Below are 22156 nucleotides of genomic sequence, written 5' to 3'. Positions count from 1 at the left end.
CTTAGAGTACAAATTTTTCAGTCTCGAGGGACATCTGTAGTTTTAGGAGGAGTCTTTCTAAACTCTCTCAAGATACTCTTTCACAGCTCATCTATAACCAACACCTCTTCTCTGGGCAGATGTCTTGGAGTGAACTCAGCAGAGTCATGCTGATGCAGACTTTGGGTGAGAAGCGTGTGACTTGCATTTCTTTCTCTGACTCATAACTCAATGGAAAAGATTTTAATGTCCTTGCAGTGTGTTGCTACCCCAAACAGAGTGTGAATTTCGTTACTTTCTATATGGCCACCCAACTGTGGAACGTTCTTCAAAGCGACAATTATAAGATAAAAAGAAATGCATTTTTAAATAGGTCTCTCTGTTTGAAGCACAGTAACTTGTCTCACCTTCCAGAATAGAACTAGAAATGTGAACAAAGTAGGTGCCATTCCCTGGTTCAGTGTTGGAATATGGTGTAATAAATACTGTGGAAAAAAGTCCATTCATTTTTATCACATGCAGTAACATGGAACAACATTATGTAGCAAGTTCATTGCCTCTGACCTCATGCTTACTAAATGGCATCCATAAATACTGAAGATGCCTGTGACATATTTTTGGTATCTCAGATTACACATTTCTAGAGTTTAGGGAATGCCTGACCAGGGGTGAACTTCCCTGGCACATCATCTTTTTTCCAGAACATATTGTTCTTGGATCTATCCCAAAACATACACAGGGATGGTCCAATGTTTCTGTGGGCAGTTTTTTCCTTTTTCTTGGGCGGTTCAGCTTTTGCTTTGGATGCAACCTAATCCTTAACAATCTGGTTATTTAAGCCTGTTTATCAAGAAAAATAAAGAATATTCTGGAAAAATCCAATCAATTCTAGTAGAATCAGCCAGTGTTAAACCAACTGATTTGTTTTGGATACTTCTTTATCCTTTCTATTCATTGTTACTCAGTTTTTTCATGAAATGCCAAAATGCACTTAAGAACACTCCTTTTTTGTGCCCCTTACTAATTTATTACCATTTTCTACAGGCACTGTGCTGTTATGCTTGAATATATTGAAAAACTCCCCTTGGTTTCAATATTAGCAGAAAATTGCCCAAAGTGAGCAGTTCTGTCAGTTGGAAACTATTTATTTCTGAAAGGGCTTAGTCCTGTGAGTTACTGAATGTCTGTTAGCAACTCCGGATGACATTTAGCTTCCACGGATGTCTGCAGAGGCTGAGAGCACTCAGTAACTTGCAATACTCCATCAAAATTAACACACGGAATTAATTTCAAATGAAGTGTGAAACACAAAGTAACATCCTCTCTGGCATCTGTATTTTTTTTAACACAGCGTATAACCTGAATGCCATGTGGAAATTATACCTTTTCAGCTATAGCAACTTTTTACAAAGTTTAGACACATTCTTACCCTGAGAAATGTTTGCCACATTCTGTTCATGCTCATAAGGTCGTGACTAAGATAAATAGATTTTAGAGAAACATTAGAGTGGGAGTATGTGGGAGGAATTTTATATTACTAGCTCATTTTTAGCAGATAGAATTTTAAAAGCTTGTTGAATTTTGTGCTGGATTCCATTAGAAGGGAATATGACAATGGTTCCTATAGAATACACATCCTCATAGAATAGCACATTTTAATTTGGTGTGAAACGGAATATATCATGGAAAGCTACTGAATAACATCTAAGGAAAAAAACTTTAAATCCTGATATTTAGAAGCATGGCAAATGGATGTCGATGGCAACAAGACTTTAAATAACTTTTAAAGGGTGTAAGACTTGGCCCAGTTTCTCTCTGAGCTAGTGACAGGACTCCCAGGCATGTTAATGAGAACTGGATGAGACACCAAATCCCGAAGTATTTATTTGGTGTTCCATATATCCCCACTCTGGCACAACTCTGTCGGAGTTGTGCTGTAGGCTGGCTATGCCTTCGACGAGACTCTGATACTACCACTGACCTCTGCCAGGTTGCTTCAGAGACTTGTAGTTGAGCCAAAGCAAGACTTTTATATGTGTTTCAGCTGCAATAACAGATTTCTTTCAGGGAAGGCAAAGATCGTATTTGGAAGCCATGAGTAAGACCATGTGAGATTTCCAGAGGAGGAAGGATGGGGAGTGACGATAAATGCGAATAGATCAGGGAAAAAACAGGGCATTTGGCTGATGAGTTTAGGCCTTTTTCCAAGTTTTATCAGTCATACAGGTATAATGTGATCCGTAGACCAGCATAGCTCTTGGTAACAGAGGACTAACTATAAGCATAGGAACAAAAGAGTTCAAAGTGTGGGCCTTTGAGGAACAGCAAGAGATGAACTTCAGCAAATGACAGCAAGGGAAACAGGACAGCCTTAGTGTGGGAACCAGGGAGAGGAGTCAGAGAAGCCAAGAAGACAAGAAGCCCAAGACTGAGGAAGGCTGGAAGTGTTATCAACAGCTACGGAAATCAAAATATAAGAAAGGGCTTTACAGAAAAGATCAAGAGGTTTTATGTGTGACCATCCTCTGTTAGTTCCATCGACCTTCTCCTCTCACTGCATTTTGTTGTGAAAGAGTAAAGCTGAATTTGTGACATGATTGTAATATTCAATAGACTGAATATTATAGCCACAGGATAATGACTTTACTGGAGAATGAACTCAGGAAGAAAGCTCTTTATTCTAGACTAAATATTTATCTAAATCACAAAAGCAGTAGAAACAGATCTGCAAATAAATAATTTTCTTTTAACATGTGATCAGTCTTGCCTGGACAAGACCTTTTCTAACCTTTTAAATTATATGATTTGGTTTCCTTAGAAGCCCATGGGACAAAAAATCCAGTGCAGGATTTGAGTGACAGAATAAAAACTTGTATTTTTCCCATGGCTGCTGATAGGGTCCTTTGCAAACCAAACCCCATCTGCAATGTATTCCACATTCATCTCTATTTCTCAGTTCAGCTATCTTGTTAACCTTACTCTTCCCTGCCATGTACTTGGTAACACCTCCATTCTTTCTCAGGATGCGACTTTTCCTTGACAGCAGAAGTTGCAAAGGAGACACTCCAAATGCTCCTTTGCAGCCATCTGTAGAGGCTGGGGTGCTCTTGGGTGAAGGCCTGTCATGCTATGCCCAAGCACTAGTTGTACAGAGCAGCCCATCTACTGGGCCCCTGCAATGGCCAGTGTGTCTTGGGCATGGCACAGCTGTTTGTACTGGGAAGCTGAAAAGAAGGAGAGTTTCCAGAGGTACCATGACATTGAGGTGACTCTTCCAAGCATGGTGCCTAGTCCGTCTCTTCCCTCAAGCATGAGCAGGGCAAGCAGGATTGTAAAGTCGGTTTATAGACCTAGTGAATAACAAGGAAAAAGTGTTTTGCTGCCTAATGCTAGTTACATACTGCCAAGTCCTACTCACCAGCTGCGGTTAAAGGTTTGCCCATGCAACTGGAGATGCACCCAACCTGCATTTACTGCAGCACTCGAGGGTGTTGAACCCACCCATGCAGTTTCTGCTTTCAACCTCCTGTACGTTTAACTGGGATGCTTACATTCACTCTAAGATCACCAAGCAAGAATACCTGTCAAGAAGTAATGAATATTTGCCAAGCAACCATGTTAATCACCTCCTTTCAGTCTGCTTGTATACTTACAGCAACGTGACTGCACGACATGCCTTGTCTGATATTCATGTGAAAAGTCACATGAGCCATGGGGAGAATGGAAAACCCTCCCAGGAAGACCTGGAAGGGCTACAGCGTGGGAAGGACATTGTGCCATGACCCTTGGGAACGGGCTGCAGGGACTGCCAGGAAGTAGGTTTCCTCGCTGGAGGGGGTATGTTGGTGTGCATTGGCTTTGTTTGGTTAATTAGACAGATCCCACATCTGCATGCTCACAGACGGTGGTGACTCACTTTAAAGGAAGGGATAAAAAGTCAGGAAAGGGACAGAATAAAGAAAAGCCACAGCAGGATGTTTGCTATTCTCTGCATTTAACCAAAATTTTTTAATCCTTGAGTTGAGCTTTTCCATCGCATATTCATCTCAGATGCAGGCTCACTCCTTTTGAAGGGCACTTTATAATGGTTTTATCCAGATTCAGATTATTTGCAATCCAGAGGGAAAGCATGCATTCTTTGCAAGGTAAGTAGAAAACATATCCGAACACAAATCAAAAGAATGATTACGGCACACACGCTCTGTACCCATTACTGAATCCCCAAGGCTCTTTCTGTTTGTTTAGGCGTTTTTTCTTCAGCTGCCTCTGGTTGGACTGGGTGTAAACTCAGCAATGAATAACAATGGTTAAAATGGATAATATAAAAAGATATGACATTCTTGAAACATTCCATGTTTCAAACTTAGATTCAAGTGAATGCTACCAAAGGAACACCTCCCAGTGGTCTCAAGTAGATCTTTCTTCAGCACATCAGAGGTCTGCTTATCCATCTGTCATAGGGTGCTCTTCTGATCTCATTTCAATCTCAGGAAAGCTCAGATTCACCATGTAATGAAAAATGGCATTTGCACAAAGTGGAGAGAAAACACATTGTTTCTACAGCACATTATGTTTTACACTGCTCATGAGACAGCATTTCATATCCTATAAAAAAACGTAATCTGTAACTTACCGTGCATGCTAGAAAAAACAACATTGTGCCTTTAAAAGAGTTGTCTTGTTTCTGAAAACACTTTATCTCTCACATTTCCCTACCCACAAAGTAACCTGTGTTTATAAGCAAATCCACTCAACCCCCTAATAATGACCTAGGGTAAACATCTGACATGCACTGCTTTCAAGCTCCTCTTTGTTTAGGCATGAATTGTTCATTTTTATGTCTTTTGTATACTGCCTAAAGGAAAGACAAATGATACAAGAGATGTTTTACATTACCAGTTGTGGCAGAGGTTATGCCTGTGTTTACCTGATCCTCTTTTATTGCATTACAAATGGTAAGATAAACTGCCGGGCATACAATGGTCATTAATTTCAGGGCACATTTTCACACTGGATTTTTAATTTAAAATGTATTAGATGCAAGATAGCCAGTTGTCAAGGACCTTAGTCATTTTCAAAACCTGTGGCAATCTCATGGAATAAAACATTTCTTCCCAATATCAGTGCCCAACTAATTTTAAAATATGAGTGTCTATTTTTTGCATTAAGAAGTACCTATTTTCCTGCCTGTCCAGACAGATGTGGCAGCTTTGGAGTGTCCCGTCTCGCTAAGCACAACTTCCGCTGCCATCCATGGAGGGGAGGAGGAAAGTGAAGAAAAGAGAAAAAGATAATGGCGTACATGTTCCTGTAAGATACTTGTTTATCTGAGTGCACCCTCTGTCTCTGCTGCAATTTTCTGTCTTGGAAGAGCTTAAAAAAATCAATACAGAACTTTGAAGGGTTAAAAATAACACAGGGAATATGTGCTTTTTTTGTTCTGGGCTTAAGATTTCTTTGCTACGTGACGGGACTCGCTGTCATACACACTACTTGCTTTATCTGAAAGTAGCTAAAGCTCCAAACAGAAATCTATCAGTGATGCAACCTTTTGCCTTGCTTTACAGCTCTGGATCTTGCAAACAGCCGGCTTTCAGAGTTTTCTGAGAAAAAAAAACAAACCCTAGAAAAGTGTTTACAGAAGAAGGCTGTGCCTTAGCTCAGCATCATGCGGAAAGATGAAGCACCAGCACAGCTGAGAGTGCCTAATGCTCCCTAGCAAAGGGACCAATTTTCAGCCTCTCACAGCTTTGCCAAGGCTTGGTCTGACATTTCTGTGCTTCCACCTGCAGGAAGAAAAGAAGCAAGTTTTGAAATTTCAGGAAAAAGCATTCAATGAGATCTGAGAATAAGGCTAACAAACAAGAGGCAGTTTTGTTAACAGCCCTGGGTTTTGTTTATTTTGTATCTTCGATGGCCTCTAGTAGTCTGAACATTGGCAAAGAGGTCACCCAGAGACTAGGCAGCTGTCTTTCACTGTCCTCATGGAGGACCACTAGGACATGGCTAAGTTATAAGACTGCTGCATGCTGAAAGAAAAATGTGAGCTCCAGTCCAAACTCTCCAAGCTCCAGTCCAAACTCTCCTTGCAGCCTTTGTTTTTTGAGAGCTGTTTTATACATAACTGGGAAGAAGATACTTCAGGTAAATACTGCCCTCCTGATCTAACACAGAGAGGTGAGAAACGGCTTTGTGGGATGTCTTCATGTGCTCTGTTGCCAGCAGGTGAAGAACAATCTTTGAAGATGTTGCCTTTTCTCCAACCAGGTCTTTGCAATAAGCTTAACCCCGAAATTTCAAACCTGACAAAACCTGTGGCTGTGTCTTCTTCAAAACTGTGAGGAGAGATTTTTCTCCTCTGTGGGATCACCTCACTCCTTCCCACTGGGATAGGGGGAGGGATTACCCCATTTCTGACTACAGAAGCAGAATGGTAGTTTATTTTCCACAGAAAATTTCACTGCATATGCTCTGGGCATCTCTCCCACCACCTCCCAGGTGGGCAGTTCGTCTGGTCCCTGGGGAGGCAGAGGGCAGGTAGTGGCAGGGACCCCAGGACTCAAGGGTCTGTGCACTCTACCTGGGGGAGAGGAAACAGCAGAGGGGCTCTGCAGGTTGGTGTTCGGGTGATTTCACAGGTTATTTTCTTACTCCTCATAACTTGTGCAGTGCAGATGAGCTGTTTCCTGATAGCGGGAGGGTCTACTAGTTCCGTCCTGAGAGTGTAGAAGGACCCTGGAGTTAAATGAGGACATGGGAGTTATATGGTGTGTAGACTCCAGGAGACCTCAAGACATTGTGCGTTTAGCTTTTTTGTCTCTTTCTGTGTCTGCGCCCATTCTCGCCACTCCAGCTGCACAGCTTTGTAAGAAGGGAAATGACAGCAGGCTATTTGAAGGTCTGTATAGCTTGATCTTTAACTCCAATTCAGAATTACATTTCCCTGAGCATTATATCCCATTCCCAAGTCCCTGTCTCCCTTTTATCACGTCTATGTTTCCTGTTGGCAGGAATGTGTCAGCACCAACACACTGCTACGTGGCACCTACATTAGAACATAATATTGCTGTACTCCAACTGTCTGTCTGGGGCTAAGGCCATGACAGCAGCCTAATCACAGCAACATGAAGTACAGTGCCTGTTAACTGCCCAGATATTTGACTTTCTTCCTAGACCAGTTTGGCATCCTGCACTGAACTTTATGCTGTCCCATCCTGACTTTCCCAATACCTAGCTGGACTTTCTAGGAGCCACGCCTGAGTCCGACAACAGGCCCAGCACCTGATATAGCCACAGCACACCATGCTTAACTCTGGAGAAAAAATCTGGGGCAAACCCAAAGAAAATAAATGTCTAAAATAAGGTTGCTACCATAGCCACATCCTCTCAGCCCTTAACTACCTCACTGTCCTCCAGGCTCCAGCAGTTTTCTGGTGAACTGAAGGATCCTTCTGACTATAATCTCCTCCTCCAAAAGCGCTCTCTCTGTGAGAGGGATTTTGCTAAATTTGGTTACCAGCATTGCCTCCCTGTGGTCCCTCTACTGATGTTCAGGCAGTGCAGTGGCAGCTGGGCTAGTATTATCTGTGTCAGGCATCTAGACAGCAGCAATTTTCCATCTGGAAAAACTCACTCCTTCCCTGTACATTAAGGTGAAACTTCTCCAGTTTTGAGTGCCAGCTCACACTAAACAACTTCTCTTCTTTCCAAATCAAAGCTGAGCAAATATATGGTGGTGAATAATTTATTTGATCATTGCTGCTTCCTTCCCTCCCCTCCTCCCTAGAAACTCAAAATGAGTTCTATCATTGCTAGCAATGTAACTCAGACAAACTCAGCACCCCATGGTGGCAAGCACAGAGGCAAGTCATTAATTTGTAGAGGCAAATCCCCTGTCCACTTTCAGAGGTGAGTCACATCGTATTTATTTGCAGAGTAATGCTAGTTCATGTGAGACCTAACCTGGGTCCTCTTGGCAGCAAGAAGTAATCTCCACACCCACCTTCCCCATCTCCTGCCCTATAGCTGCTGTTACTAGCCAAACCAGGCAGGCTGTGTTTTCTGTCCTAGAGAGCCAGGCTGTAAAGTCTGCTACATTCATTGCACAAATTACTATGCTTTGATAGGAAAGCCATCACTTCATAGAGTTGGTGTGTCATTGTGGGTTTATAAAACAAGCTGAGTTCCTCTGGGAGGAGAGGCACCATGGAAATGTAAGATCATAATCAGTATCACCATTAAACACACAAAGCAAGAAAATTAATATTTCCCCCCATATAATGAAATCATTGCTTTGTGGCGGAGTGTTGCAGCACATCTCACAAAGAACACTGCACTAATCAGTTTATTAGACAGCTGCAGGAGCAAGCAGGTAACAAAGGATCAAAGAGGGAGACTCTAGTCTCTTGCTTGGTTGGGAGAATGCAAAGGTGAAGGTGGGGGAAAGGAAGATAAGAAAGAGCTGTCCTCTTACTGCAGTAGCTCTCCATTTATTAAAAAGAAAATGCTTGGAATTGGTGGTGAAAAGACGTCTCTGCCCATATTTATCCTGAAGTACAGAGGGTCTGACTGTAGCTGTCTTCTGTGTCTCCCCAAGGCAATAACAGCAAGAAAGTTTCCTCCCAGCCGCTTGCATTGACTGGCAAAGCATAGCAAAGGTGAGGGCACATAGCAGAGCAGTGGTGCTTTCCTGGCTGGTATCTCCCCAGCCCCACATGCAGCAAGCGGGAGCTGAGGGAATTGAACTCTTCCTGCCAGCTTTAGCAGGCCTTATGGCAGGCTGTACAAAAACACTCAGAGCATCAGATCCTAATTGTCTTGGGGTTTATTAGGCAAATGCATAGCTGAAAGTTTAAAAAAAAAAAAAAAAGGAGGAGGAAATAAAAGGAAAAAAAAGGAAAAGAAAAGAAAAGAAAAAAAAGAAAAGAAAAGAAAAGAAAAGAAAAGAAAAGAAAAGAAAAGAAAAGAAAAGAAAAGAAAAGAAAAGAAAAGAAAAGAAAAGGGAAAAATATTTCTTTTCCTCCCTACTGCTTCTCTTCGACTTTTGAATTTCTGAAACTATACGTTTTTCTTTTACCTTATATTGTAAATTATGACTGACAACACCATGTAAGAACATCAGGAAAATAAATTTAAAAAAGAATCTTCCTAGCATTAAAACTTGCTGATAAAATCGCATTCTAAAAATCTTTTCTTCTCATGTATGTGTATTAGCACACCAAGGAAATGGCAGATACAAGCTGATGATAACTGTATATGAACATATCTATGTATGTGACTGGGTAGCTGTTGAGTCATGTCTGAAGGGATTGCTCACCACTAACATGGAAAATTGTTCTGGTGATCAATCACTTCCAGTCTTTTCTTGTTAGAGGTGAGCAGTTTTTCCATTGTATGTTTTCTCTAACAGTAATCAGCACCCAGAATAGTTTTAAGTTGGGCAAGTTATTCCCTATATAAAGGGTGCTTCAGTACTTCTTATCACACTGAAATATATTCTACACATTCCCTGTGAACACAGGAAAAGTAGGCTTGACCCCCTGAATTAGCATTTTGACAAACAGAAAGCTGGCTTTTAATTTCTTCTTCGTTATTCTTCCAGTTTCTTTCTTGTGATATGCGGAATGCAAAGAGCTAGATCCAGTCAAACACCTAGTCATGTGCTCAAATGCCTGATTGGGTGCATGTCAAATACCTTACCAGTGTTGGTGATGATCCCACTAGGAAGGAATGGTTTCACTGGGGCTGCATAAGGACCGGAGGATTTGGTCTGTACATGTCTGGGTATAACCTCAGACATACATAATTTGTGCACATTCCTTTAATACTGTCAAGTGTTGACATTTACAGCCTTTCCTGCTAAGCTTTTTTAAATTGCTTTTTTATAAAGTGATCATCATGATACTAGGAATGCAAGTCTGCAGTCACTCTTTTTCTCCCAGGGTCCTCTTAGTCAGTGGATCAGGCGAGTGGGCAGAAACAAATTCTCAAGGTGAGAGTGTGCTGACCACAAACTCTGCCAGCCTCCTTGATACTGCATCTACTCTTCCACCATAACAATTACTATGTGATGTGGCCAGTGCCCAGAATAATCTCCCTGACAGAAATACTGAAAGACCTATCACAAAATTAAATGAGACTCAGGTACATCTTGCCTTTGATTCATTAGTTTCAGTACTCATGCCCCCCAAAAAAGCAGCATAGATGGAGAACAAGACAAGGGTAAAAAAGCTTTTTTGGAAAAAGGCAAAGGAGCAATAAGTCAGAGTGACACTGCATGTCACTTCTCTGCCTCTGTGGACAAAAGACTGTTCTCCAATCTTCTGCTCCTCATCAGCTGATAGTAGACTTTGTTCTTAGGAGATTGCCAAAAGTCAATCCCAGTGTTCCTAACATGCACATGGACAGGGTGGTAATTAACACAGGTCTGCGTCTGCCTGTGCTACGTATTGTCTTATTTACCATAAAAGCTGTGTACCTGGTTTCCACCTAACATCAGGATCTTAACTGATGGTTCATTTTACCTCTGAACCCCTTCTGAGGGTTGCAGCTGTATGGGTATTTGACATTTCACTGTATTTTTCCTACTTACCTACATATTCTTCTCTAAGATACCTGCTTTCAGATTCTAAATCCTTCCCTTTCATTGGATCACAGCTTTGTCTGCCATATCTTGCTGCAAATGTTCAATTTATGCAAATTGTTTTTAACTCTGTTGCTGTTGAAGGGAGAGATGGTTCGCTCATGCAGTCCTGCGAAACCTGGGACTTCAGGTCATGTCACTTATTTTAAGCACTTGGTGATTCAGAAGGAGGCTGAACGTGCAGGGACCCCTGAATTTTGTGGGAGGCTTTCTTGTTTTGCAGGCTACAGGCACTATGGGACTACAAAACTGGATCAGTTCTTGAAATAAAGTTGATTCAAGGCACCTTTCATTCTGTCTACATAACAAAAAATCAAGAAAATCAATAGATAAAAGATTTTGGTGTGCAAAATCCTCACAAAAGGCATTTAGAGGTTTTACTGGGGATAGCTTGGGTGCTGCTGCACCAAGCTTATATAGACACTGCCACTACCTCATGTTATACTGGGACAGACACAAGGGATCTGCAGTGTCTTTATACTCAGTGCCCAGTGATGAACTTGTTCTGCGGATGTAATGTGTAGAGAGTTGTTATCACCTCTTCATTCAGATGTTCCTGTCTGCTATCAGTTCCCTCCTTGAGCTAACCTGGTGGGCCTTTGCTACTTCTCAAAGGATGCTTCTTCCCATGAAGATCAATTCTGCTCTCAAAGAAATGTTAACAAGTGGGTAGGAATATGCATAATTTAAAGTTCTAAAATAATGAAATTAACTAAAAAGTTAAAAAATGACATGTAGTGTACATGCAATTGTTTCTACCACCTCCCCATGTGATCCCTGTGTGGTTGCCTGGGTACTTACACAGGCACAAAGTGAGACATGCTGTCAGGGTACTGCACTAGTTTTGGAAGTGACAGGACTAGATGATTTCCCACCTTAACTAATTATAATTCTGTGCTATTCATTCTAGTAGCTGGTTAATAGATATTTTTTTTACTGCCAAGTTTCCCATGACACTTGAAGGAAACTCCCTGTAAACTTCTGGAAGACACTATCATGGTTATCCTAATGTCTCATTTACCTCTCCTTTTCCACATGTCTATAAACACCCAGCTATGCTCAGGCTGCTGATTTGCTACAAATGTTCCTACCCTGCTGAAAAACAGTACTGGACAAGATGACAGCGGAGCTTAGTCTTTTATTTCGATGAAAGCTGGAGGTATCTGAGATCTGGATAGGCAGAATTATTCTGACAAATTTTCTTCATTTCAACGTCCACAAAAATAATTTTTAAAAAAATCATGTTTTTCTTGCTCAGAAAATGTATTTGATTTTAAGAAGGAGTTGCTGTTGGAGGTAAAGGTGTCCCAGAAAACTTGATACTGAAGCAAAATGATCAATTGTAAAGGAGTAAGCCACCTGGTTCAGTGCATGACACCCGCCAGTGCTGGAAATCTTAAAATTGAAATGGCTGAGCTAAAGCAAACACAACTTCAGTGAAACTGGAAAATTTATCTGAAAACTTATGCATGAAAAAAATATGTATTTCCCTTCAAAAGTGAATGAACTGGAAAATCTGGCATGCTATTTTTTTAATTGTTGGAATTATAATTAAAACAATTCAAAAATTTTAAATAGCACAATGGAGTCTAATTAGCACAGTTTCTTTGAAGGAAAATGGTGACACTATAGTCTCCTAGAACACTAATAAATCAATAGGGAATAAAAATTATACGGACTTTTGATAGTATAGTCCACCACGTGAAACTACAAAAGAAACAAAGTGGCCAAGTACACAGAGGAAAAACTCTTCTGCTTCAGAAACTGGCTAAGGGACAGAAAAGAAGAATAGGCTGTAAATTGCTAAAATAGCAAAGGTTAACAGTCAAAACTTCTGAACACATTTTTAATAGAACAAGTTTCTGGTTTTTTTAAAGAGAAGCAAATTTATTTAAATCATATTGCCTCATAAGAACGTGTAAATTTCAATGAAATTTGCTATGGAAAAGATTAAAATGAGTCATCTGAACTTTACATTTTAAATTATGTTGCAATATTTCATTATAACTAGAATTTCATTTCATTGCATGAACATTTAAAAGATTACTATTTTACTTCTCTTTACAATTTACTATAGAAGTAAAAGTTATAAAGCAAAAATATTTGGGTAAAGTTGAAATTAAACATATCAAACTACAGAGGAAAAAACATCTCAATTGCCTGAAATCCTTTTCTTTTTTTCCCCCAGAACTTTTGTTCTCCATGAAATTGAAATCTTGTTTCTGGACAAGAACTAAAAGAAAAAAAAAAAAAAAAAGAAAAAATCAAGCTTTCAAGATTCTAACATTTTTTTTAGGATGATGCTTTATTTCATTTACTAATAAAAAAGATGGACCACATCTCACTCCAGAATTAGCATTCCCTATTAGTTAGAATCAAAAGAAGAAGCTGTGAAATTGAGTCAGAGCTCTTGCCATAACCCCTTCATTAGCATCGAATACTGAAAAATTTAGAGGAAATTAGCAGAATGAGACAATTAAGATGAACATGGGACAGCAGTTTGGTAGGTGAGGCTCACTGTTGCTATTTGAGTTGTAAGGGGAGAACCGTCTGTCCTATGCATACATTGTTTTTCAGATGTTAAGGGCATGTCTATAGGGCATATCCTCAATGAATTTACTGATTCAGGACCCAACAGAGCTCATTCGCTGTGCTCACAAAGAGTGCTGTGTGGAGATACCAGTAATTAAGTGCAGATATTCAGAAAATAGACTCAGAGTATAATTTTCCAAAGCTTGTAAATGTCACCTGGGGATCATTGCTGTGGGCAAACGTATGAAGACCTTAGCTCAGCAACAGTGAGTCAGCAACCTGCTAGGGCATAAGGATCCGTAATGAACAGCTTCAAGATTAACACACAAGAGACCACAATGCAGTTATATAAATCTAGCGTACGCTCTCACCTGGAGGGCTGTATTCAGCTTTCACCACTCTGTCCCACAGATGTGACAGAAACAGTAAGAAGTCAGGGACAATTTCAAAGGCAAGAAAGATTTAGAGGGCTGGTAAAGCTTTCGTGCGTGAGATGTGGAAAAGATCAAGCAGCACAGATGTACATGTTTTGCTCTGCAAGGAGCATCCCAAGGTCAGTAGGATGCCCAGCTCTGCCCCCTGAGTGAGCATTGGCATAGAGGTACACGTGAACCTGAGCCTGTTCAAAGAACGTGTGTGGGTCCAGCCTCCAGAAACCTTCACTGTAGATTTCCAGAGCAGGCTGATCCTGGAGGCAAAACACCAAAAAGAAAGGGACACATTTAGAGTACATCAAAAAATAAATGGTACAGAAAAAGTGCATGAAGGATTAATAAAGCTGTATGTAATTAAGATAAAGGTGTCATGTTAAAATGAAATAATCGCTTTTTCACACAGCACATAAACCAGATTACAGAACTCTCTGCCGGCATGTAGAACTGAACCACATTTAGCAGAATTCAGAACAGAAGCAGGAACAGAGGTAGAGTGCAGGAACATTCTGTGGTGAAGTGGTAAATAGTTTTCAACAGTGCTCTGTAATTATAAACAATCTTGCATTCAGGTTTAGTCTTTCTGTAAAGGGGCTGGACAGAAAAATTTCGTCAATTATCTTTAAGATAGATTTTGGGTTTTTTTATATAGTACTGAAAGTCTTTAGACTTTGTGTAATTCTGGAAATGGTGGCAAACACCTAGTTCATAGAGAATATTATACCCAATGTATAACCGTTAAACCAATTTAGGGAATGCCTTTTAGAGAATGATGCCATCTGAAGAAATCTTCAAACAGACTAAACTATATAATAAAAACTATATAATAAAGTGTTGTTGGTTTGTTTGTGTGGGTTTTTTGTTTTTGTTTTGTTTTTTGTTTGTGGGGTTTTTTTTGTTTGGTTGGGTTTTTTGGGTTTTTTTTGTTTTGTTTTGTTTTTGGTTTTTTTGGTTTGGTTTTTTTTTTTTTTTTTTGCTTGTTTTTGGTTTTGGGGGTTTTGTTTTGTTTTGGGTTTTTTTTTAATTTCAGCTCAGTAAGTTTTTTCTGTACAGGTACGAATAAAGATGGATAGTTTCTCTCTGAAAACAGTTCGACTGATACAAACACTCCATAGAGAGGGCTTTATCCCATCCACAGGTTCTGTGGGAGAGCTCCTCATCCCAGCTATAGATTTCCATTATATCAGGTAGGGCTTCTAAAGTCTTGGGGTTTTGCTGAAAGCATTTTCCCTGCAGAAGCATGAGGGAACCGCATTCGAGCGTGGCTGCAGAGGTCAGGAGTGAGCAGCAGCCCTCGGAGGTGTGGGCCTCTCTGGATGCTGCTGGGGTGGGAGAAGAGATGATGCCCCAGCCCAGCCCATGCCTGACAGGGTGTGAGGCTAACCCCTTCTTGCTGGCTTAGGTCAGCACCACGACACCTCATCCCCTAGACTTTTAGACAAGCTTTGCCATTCCACCCATTAGGCACATCTTATTGGTTTCTCTGTAAGTGTGCTTTTAAAAAAGCCCTTTGCATGACTTGAAACCACCACCAAAACCACAGTGGTTTTGGGCAACTAAACCAACCAACTCAAAGCCAAGTTGAAAGGAGCTATGGCAAAATAATACTACAGTTGGGAGGCTCCTTGCCTTGTTCAGTGACATTACTTAAGGTTCACCTTTGATCTAATGCCTGGGCATCTCTGTTTCTAAAAAAACCCCTTTTGCTTCAAGAATAACTTTTTTAGCTAGTTGAAAGTATTCCCATGTTTGTTTAAGTGAAATCAGCTGGTCTGGAAATGACCGTGTATGCCTTTTGTAAATTTAGTCTGCTTTCCGGCCTACAGGCATCCCAAACCACTGCTTAACCATTTCAGTTTTTCCTTACGGAGAGGACTCTTTCTATGACAAAAAATAAAAATAAAAATAAAAAATTTACATCATTTCTTCTGCACTGTTGCATACAGAGGTTTTTTTGAGCATATAGTTGATATCTGTGTGATTTAAGTGAAGCTGCCTATTTTTAACACAATATGAAATCTATCTGAATAAAAATACATTCCATGTGGCACTTTGTGGTAGTGTCTTGAAAATATTGTAATAATTAGTGGGGAGCCACAATAGAAAATCTCTTCATTCTCCGCTGCTATTCTCTCATCTCTAGGTACAACAGAAGAAAGAGAATGGGTCACATCTGCAGTATTATGTAGGGGTTTGTTTGATATACAGTACTGCATTATACCCATATTCAAAAGTCTAATAACACTAAAGCGTGAAATAGCTTACTCCCGAAAATATTCATGGCAGGATGTAGATGCAGCCTCTTGCACATGAGCCAGCATATAAGTCTGGATCAATGACCAGAACTGGCAGGGGTCTGTTGGAAAGAATTCATTACCAGGGTCTGCCACACTGCAGTTTTGTGCAAATAAGCTGAACACTGGGAGAGGAGCAATCAAAATACATATACAATAAATCACTGGCAAGATTTTGCTATGTTCAGTTTCCGTAACATTTTCCCTCTGTTGTCACCTTGTATTACAACTGACTTTTTTTATATAGCAGAACAATGATAAGGAAAATGTTTTGCTAGAGCATAGGCCTTTTCCATTGTCTGCTGCACTTGGAATCAATTTTTTTATTCTTAGTCTGACCTTGGTATTCATTTTCCTCAGTATTCAATTCAGCTGTAAAATCTTGAACTTCTTTAGACCTACTCCCATCCCCCAGATACCTGGTGCAAGGAACATTTGTACAAGGAAAGTGCAGACTGAACAGCTCTTGCAAAGAAAAATCATAAATAGATATACAGAACCTGAATGCACTCACTCCAGCATGTGCCTCGTTTACACAAAACACCATTAGCTTGATCCTATTTGCTCAGAGTACAGCAGAGTCAACTTAGCTTGCATGTCTCAATAGGGTGTTTTAGATAATACCGTGTGTCTTCAGACATGCAAGAACTATTTCCATAATATATAAGGAAAAATGTTATCTTTAATCCATCATCAGTAGGTTCATGGAGCATAAGGGTTTGATTTCTTTTTTCATATTCTTACATTGCTGCCTGCATTAATATTAGGCTGGGATTGAAATGAAGATGAAGTGCCAATTTCAGCATGCAAGTTAGGGAAGACAAGTGACAAATAAAACAGAAAAGAAACCATCTTAGCAGCCAAAGACATAAAAACACATTTAAAAAGAATAATCTGCACGGCGGAAGCTCTTGCTATCTCTCCATGCTCTATGCAAACCCTGCTGGGAAGCCATTGGTGAGGAGCAGCTTGCTGCACCTTAGGGCACTAGTCGTTGGCAGAGAGGATTGAGGAGGGCCAAGGTAGGCTGCTGTGGGATGGCCAATGCCCCCCATGAGAAGAGTGCATGGCAAACATATAGCAGCCAGCAGAGCAGTCACAGCCCATGAGGTGGATACTGCAAGTCCTTCTCCAGAGGGTCTTCACTCTGCAAATGGTGTGGCTCCCAGGATACCCGTGCATGCCAGGAGTTGAGCAAAATGAGAAAAAAACTATTAGACATGGAAGAAATCCAGGGAAGGTGCTGGTTGTCCCCTGTGGGCTCTGCTGTGTCACTGCAGAAAGCCTGGCTGCCAAATTGCCAGCAAACGTGTCAAGCAATCCAGTCGCAACAGAAGTCATCTAAGAAGGGCTGTGGAACTTTGTTCAAGGCACTTGTTGGCCTTCAGAGGACACAGCACAATGTACCAGCATGGGATGCTCTGCAGCCCTGCTAGCCTTCAGCTTTCCTCCTGGGCAGGTTTCTGTGGGGTGCATCCTATGGGTGAGGAGTGGGTGCAGAAGACACCTGGAACCCCTGTCTGAGTAAGGGAGGTCTAGTTGTAGGCCTGGAAATTTCCTTGTGCATGTGTTTGGATCTGAGCAATAACAGCCCCCACTCTTGTCTTGAGATGCCTCCTTCTCCCCACAGCTCCAAACCAGGGCTGGCTGGCCTCCACCAACATGGACATGGCTTCCTTGCCTCTGGAGCAACTATGTGTGGGGTGGGGAAATAAGGAGCAAGCCTGTAGAAGTGTTACCAACTGTATTAACATGAGACTTTGAAATAAACGAAATATTGCTGGTGTGAGAGAAAGCACAACTGTACTGGTGTTATAGAGAGGCCTCATGTCCAGACCAGGGCTTGTGGATGTTTCATTCCCATTACCACAGCCAAGCAAGCTGTGAACAAACTCACTGTGCTTTAGCTAACAATTAAGACAAACTTTGTGGAGGGGATGCTCTCACTTACAAGCTGCTCTTGCCCAAACTGCTTGGCACTGCTGAGCCATCCCTGGCCCCTCAGGCAGCGGTCTGTGCCCTGGTGATGGTATTGCTTTCCTCAGGGGTTTTGGGGACCAGAGGTGGAGGGTGGTCACCTCAGGGCTGCCAGGCTGCCCTCTGCCCACCACAGCTGCTCATGTCCCACTGCCACCCATGTCTGCAGAGTGAATTAATAACCAGCAAACAAGATAGAAATGGGGTCTGGGGGCGTCTCGGCATGTGTATGTCACCACAAGCATGCAGCACAGGCAACTAAATGTTTCTTCCTGTCTCTGTGTTTACCACTGTCTGCGCAGTGACTTGTTTCCTGACACATGAGCCATGACTTGAAAGGGTCCAGCAAATTTTGCATCGCGCTTCAATGTGGCCTTTGGGATTGAATAAGGGCAAATCTATTACACTGTCGTCATGGTGACCCTGGCACAGCCGGGATGAGGAGCACTGATGCTGATGGCCCTGCACATCAGCAGTGGTGGCATAGGCGGCACAGCCGGATGTGGGGACACCCCAAGGGCCACGTGCCTGTGCACACCGCCTCGCCCGTGCCTGTGCAGGAAGCCCATCAGACCTGGCTGCAGCGGGAGGATGAGGAAGCAGAAGATGCCGAGTCCTCTCCCAGGTTTGGCAAAATTAGCCTGTAATTTATCCCAGAGGGAATCAAGCTCCTACAGCAAAAGTGAGAAGGGCATCCTTCCCCTCGGCTGGTACAAGAGGTGCAAATCCCGGTGACTGGCTGCTCAGGGATCAATGGCAAGCCGGGAAGGACAGCCTGTGCTTACTAAGGAGGGCGATCGCGGTGATGGATTTTAATCGTTAAAATGATTTTATAATAGAGAAACAAAGAAAGCTGATCTTTCCTTTCCTCTTGAGCAATCTCAGCTTTGTGGATATTGATTCTTCTTGCTTGGATGCACTTTATTTATTTTACATCATGGACATGAATGTTTATTTTTGGTAAAAATCTGTCTTAGCCCTTTTGCCTTCATCTTTTTCCCTTTTGAACAGCCAGTGATGGAAGTTCGTATTTTCTCTTTTTGCTCAAGCAATGATGGTACAGTTTGTCGTGAGCTGCAATCACGACAATAGTTTGATTCAAAGCAACGCAGTTTCAGCATACAGTAACTAAGCCCAGGATTGAAAAGCACTAACAATGGGAGTCTAAAACCTGCCTCATCACTTGATAAGATTATTATTATAGAGCACAAAAAGCTTTTGCTTTCTTTTCTGTTGCTTTACAGACCTCATAAGGCCCTGCTCAGATTTCTGCATAGTTAATTTGTCAGTTTATAAATTACCACATTAGGTTAATGCTGAATGCTTCAAAACACAAATATATGCACAGAGGGCTTGAATATTTGAAATGTTTTAGTACTATAGGGAAATAATTTTGTTGTCAAGCTGTGGCAGATATAGAAGTGCTAGGGGATACATGACCATTTCATCAGGACGGTGTCAATGATGGCCTATGAACATCCAAGGGGGGAAATCATCTTTTATCACTATTGTGTACCATGCAGGTCCAGATGGAGGATAAAACATGCATGAGTTGCCCGCAGCTCTGAAAATAATTATACTCATTTGCCAGAAATGTAGAAAGTGCATCCAACCAAGTTACCACCCATCATAGTGACACTCTGTTTGCATACTGATGAAGTTTAAAGCCAGAGACAATGGTGTTGGTATCAATAGCAGAGGGGGTTGGGAAACACCAGTGCTATAGGATTAATAGTGCCATCATTTTACATTATGCAGCATTTCACTTATGCTGCAGATCAAAAGACTCCTGGTGCTGATGCTTACCTACCCGTTTACAAGATTGGTTTGGTTTATGACTCCAAACATTACAAGAGATTCTGGGGAGGGAAAGAAGAGTATTATATTTACCCGCTGCAAAGGGCTTCTCGGCAATTACATGCAATGTGCTATAAATGTATACACAGACCTATGCGTGCATGTCTGTATGGCAGGGGAGTCACACATGCTATGCACACTCACAGTGTCTCTCTTCCTCTCCAGAAGACCGGGCTGGAATATGAACGAAAGATAATATGCACATGCTAAGCTCTGGTGCTACTGCAGAGTAATTGATGAATGAGTTTTTAAAGTGTAGAATGAGGATGAATACAAGTAGGACCCAGGAGAATAATTCTTTATATTGCAGTCAGCACTGCTTATATGTAGTTGGTTTAATAGTAGAAATCAGCAATAAAGAATACAGACTTTGTTACTTAATCCTTACCAACTGTAAAAAGAAAATCATTTTGGAATATTTTTTCCATGATTAGACATATTATTTTAAAATTGAATTGTTTTGAGGAATTATTCAGTTTTCAATGACCATCAAGTAGAATAACTAATGGGTACATAAAGTGAGACGATTTTCACAGTCTTTTTAAATAATTAATTCAAGTTATACATACATATACAGACACTATGATGTATGCATAATATGCATATATGCCGTTTTGGCTATTCCAATACTCTTGAATTTCTTAAAATATTCATGGTAAAGCACTGGCTTAATATGCTTTCACATATGTGCTTGCTACCACATTGTTAGCGAAAGTAACCCTTCAAAAATAAAATAAACCCTGAAGTAGTTCTTTTATTCACTGGTTTATGTAGGACCTTTTCCTATTTTAATGAACAACCTTAGGTACAGCTATAGGTATATTGGCAAATATTAAGAAAAGAATGTTAATATAGCATGTAACCAGGTATAGGCAGAACATCTTGCTTGTCTACAAAATGACTACTCTATAGTGAACTGCAAGCTAGAGGACACATCAAATAAAAATAGGTAAAGCAGTTAAGTTTTATAAAAACATACTTTAAGCTTCTACTTTTAATTTAGTTCTGGTAAAACTAGTATGTAATCACTGTAATGACATAAGGACCCAAGATGATCTCTGATGTAATTCCATAGATCATTTATGTGACACCAGTGATGAATCAGGCGCATATGTTTTATAGTTTGATAGAATCACAACAGTTTGATACTTTTCCAGGCTTTAAAAAACATATTTGAAGAAAAATGGATGATAGAGTAATGGAAGTGTGCTCGCTCAACACTGTAGCACATTGATCTGTATCCAAGTATACCAACTAGATAAAAATAATTCTTTTCTTGTGTGAACAAAAAAGAGCAGAGGAACTATGGACTTTTTGGCCTCACTGCTTATGGACCCATTTCCTTTACTTGGTGGCATATTTCACTAAGTGATAATGCAGTTTTTATAAAGTCCAGTTGCTATCAGAGGCTGCATGACAGTGTCTTATTAACATGCACTGTATGCTAGTTACAGGGACACTCCTGGCATTCAACGGGGTAATGAATCAGAAGAAATATCTTGCAGTTATTTGGCCAGCAAAAAACAAAGCTGGTGATTTGAATAAGGGAAAATCTAGGAGCTGAGGTGCATAAAGATCAGACCTGTAGAGTAAATTCCAGGGTCAAAAGGATTTAAAAAATATTTTATAGGAATAAGGATAGCATAAAGCAATTAAAACTGTATTATGAAGAGATATTTCTACCAGAAAAGCCAAACAAGGCCATGAGATTATTTTCAGACCTAATTTGACAACATAATCCAACATCTAAATGGCAAAAATACCCCAAACCCTGTGGCAACAAGAAGTTTAAATCACCTCAAACATAAAACACGACTTTACACAATATTTCTGCAGCCGTAGTAAGGAAGGTACTTGGATGAGTAACTAAGCATAAGGGTAAGGCAAAGGTAGCTGAAGCCACGTTTCATAAGGACATCTTCTGAGGCAAAGGCGATGTGCAAGTCTTGTCCCTGGAGGCTTCCTTCTTGCCTCAGGACCCTGGCTGTCTGGGGACCTTGCCAGTCACCAGCTTGTTTCTAACCTCCTTTACTTGAGAAAAGCCATTGTGAAGCTGGTGAAAGGACAAGCTCAGCTAACATCTGACTGGCTGGGGTATTTTCCTGTGGGAAGGTGTACCTCCCAGGGGCTCTGAAATGCACCAGTGGGACCAGCTCCTGCATCATGCACTAGGCCAAATGAAGCAGAAGGCTGCAGATGAGTTGATTCTGGCCAGTTGCTGAACAATACCTGCCACTGCCTATAAAGCCAATGCCAGAAAAAATACTGAGTGTCAGAAGGGATCAGTTAAAAACTGCATCATGAAATTGCTGGCTGTGGCAAGGAGAACTGGAGATGGTTTAAGAAGGACTTTTCCGGACAGCTGACAACAGGAGAATGGTTTGGACATGAGCAGAAGGTTACCTCTATGCAGTTACTAGCATCTCCAGTTATTTAGTTAAAAC

The sequence above is a fragment of the Strigops habroptila genome, chromosome Z, assembly GCF_004027225.2.
Source record: "Strigops habroptila isolate Jane chromosome Z, bStrHab1.2.pri, whole genome shotgun sequence".
Taxonomy (NCBI): domain Eukaryota; kingdom Metazoa; phylum Chordata; class Aves; order Psittaciformes; family Psittacidae; genus Strigops; species Strigops habroptila.
Note: the sequence above shows the minus strand (reverse complement) of the source record.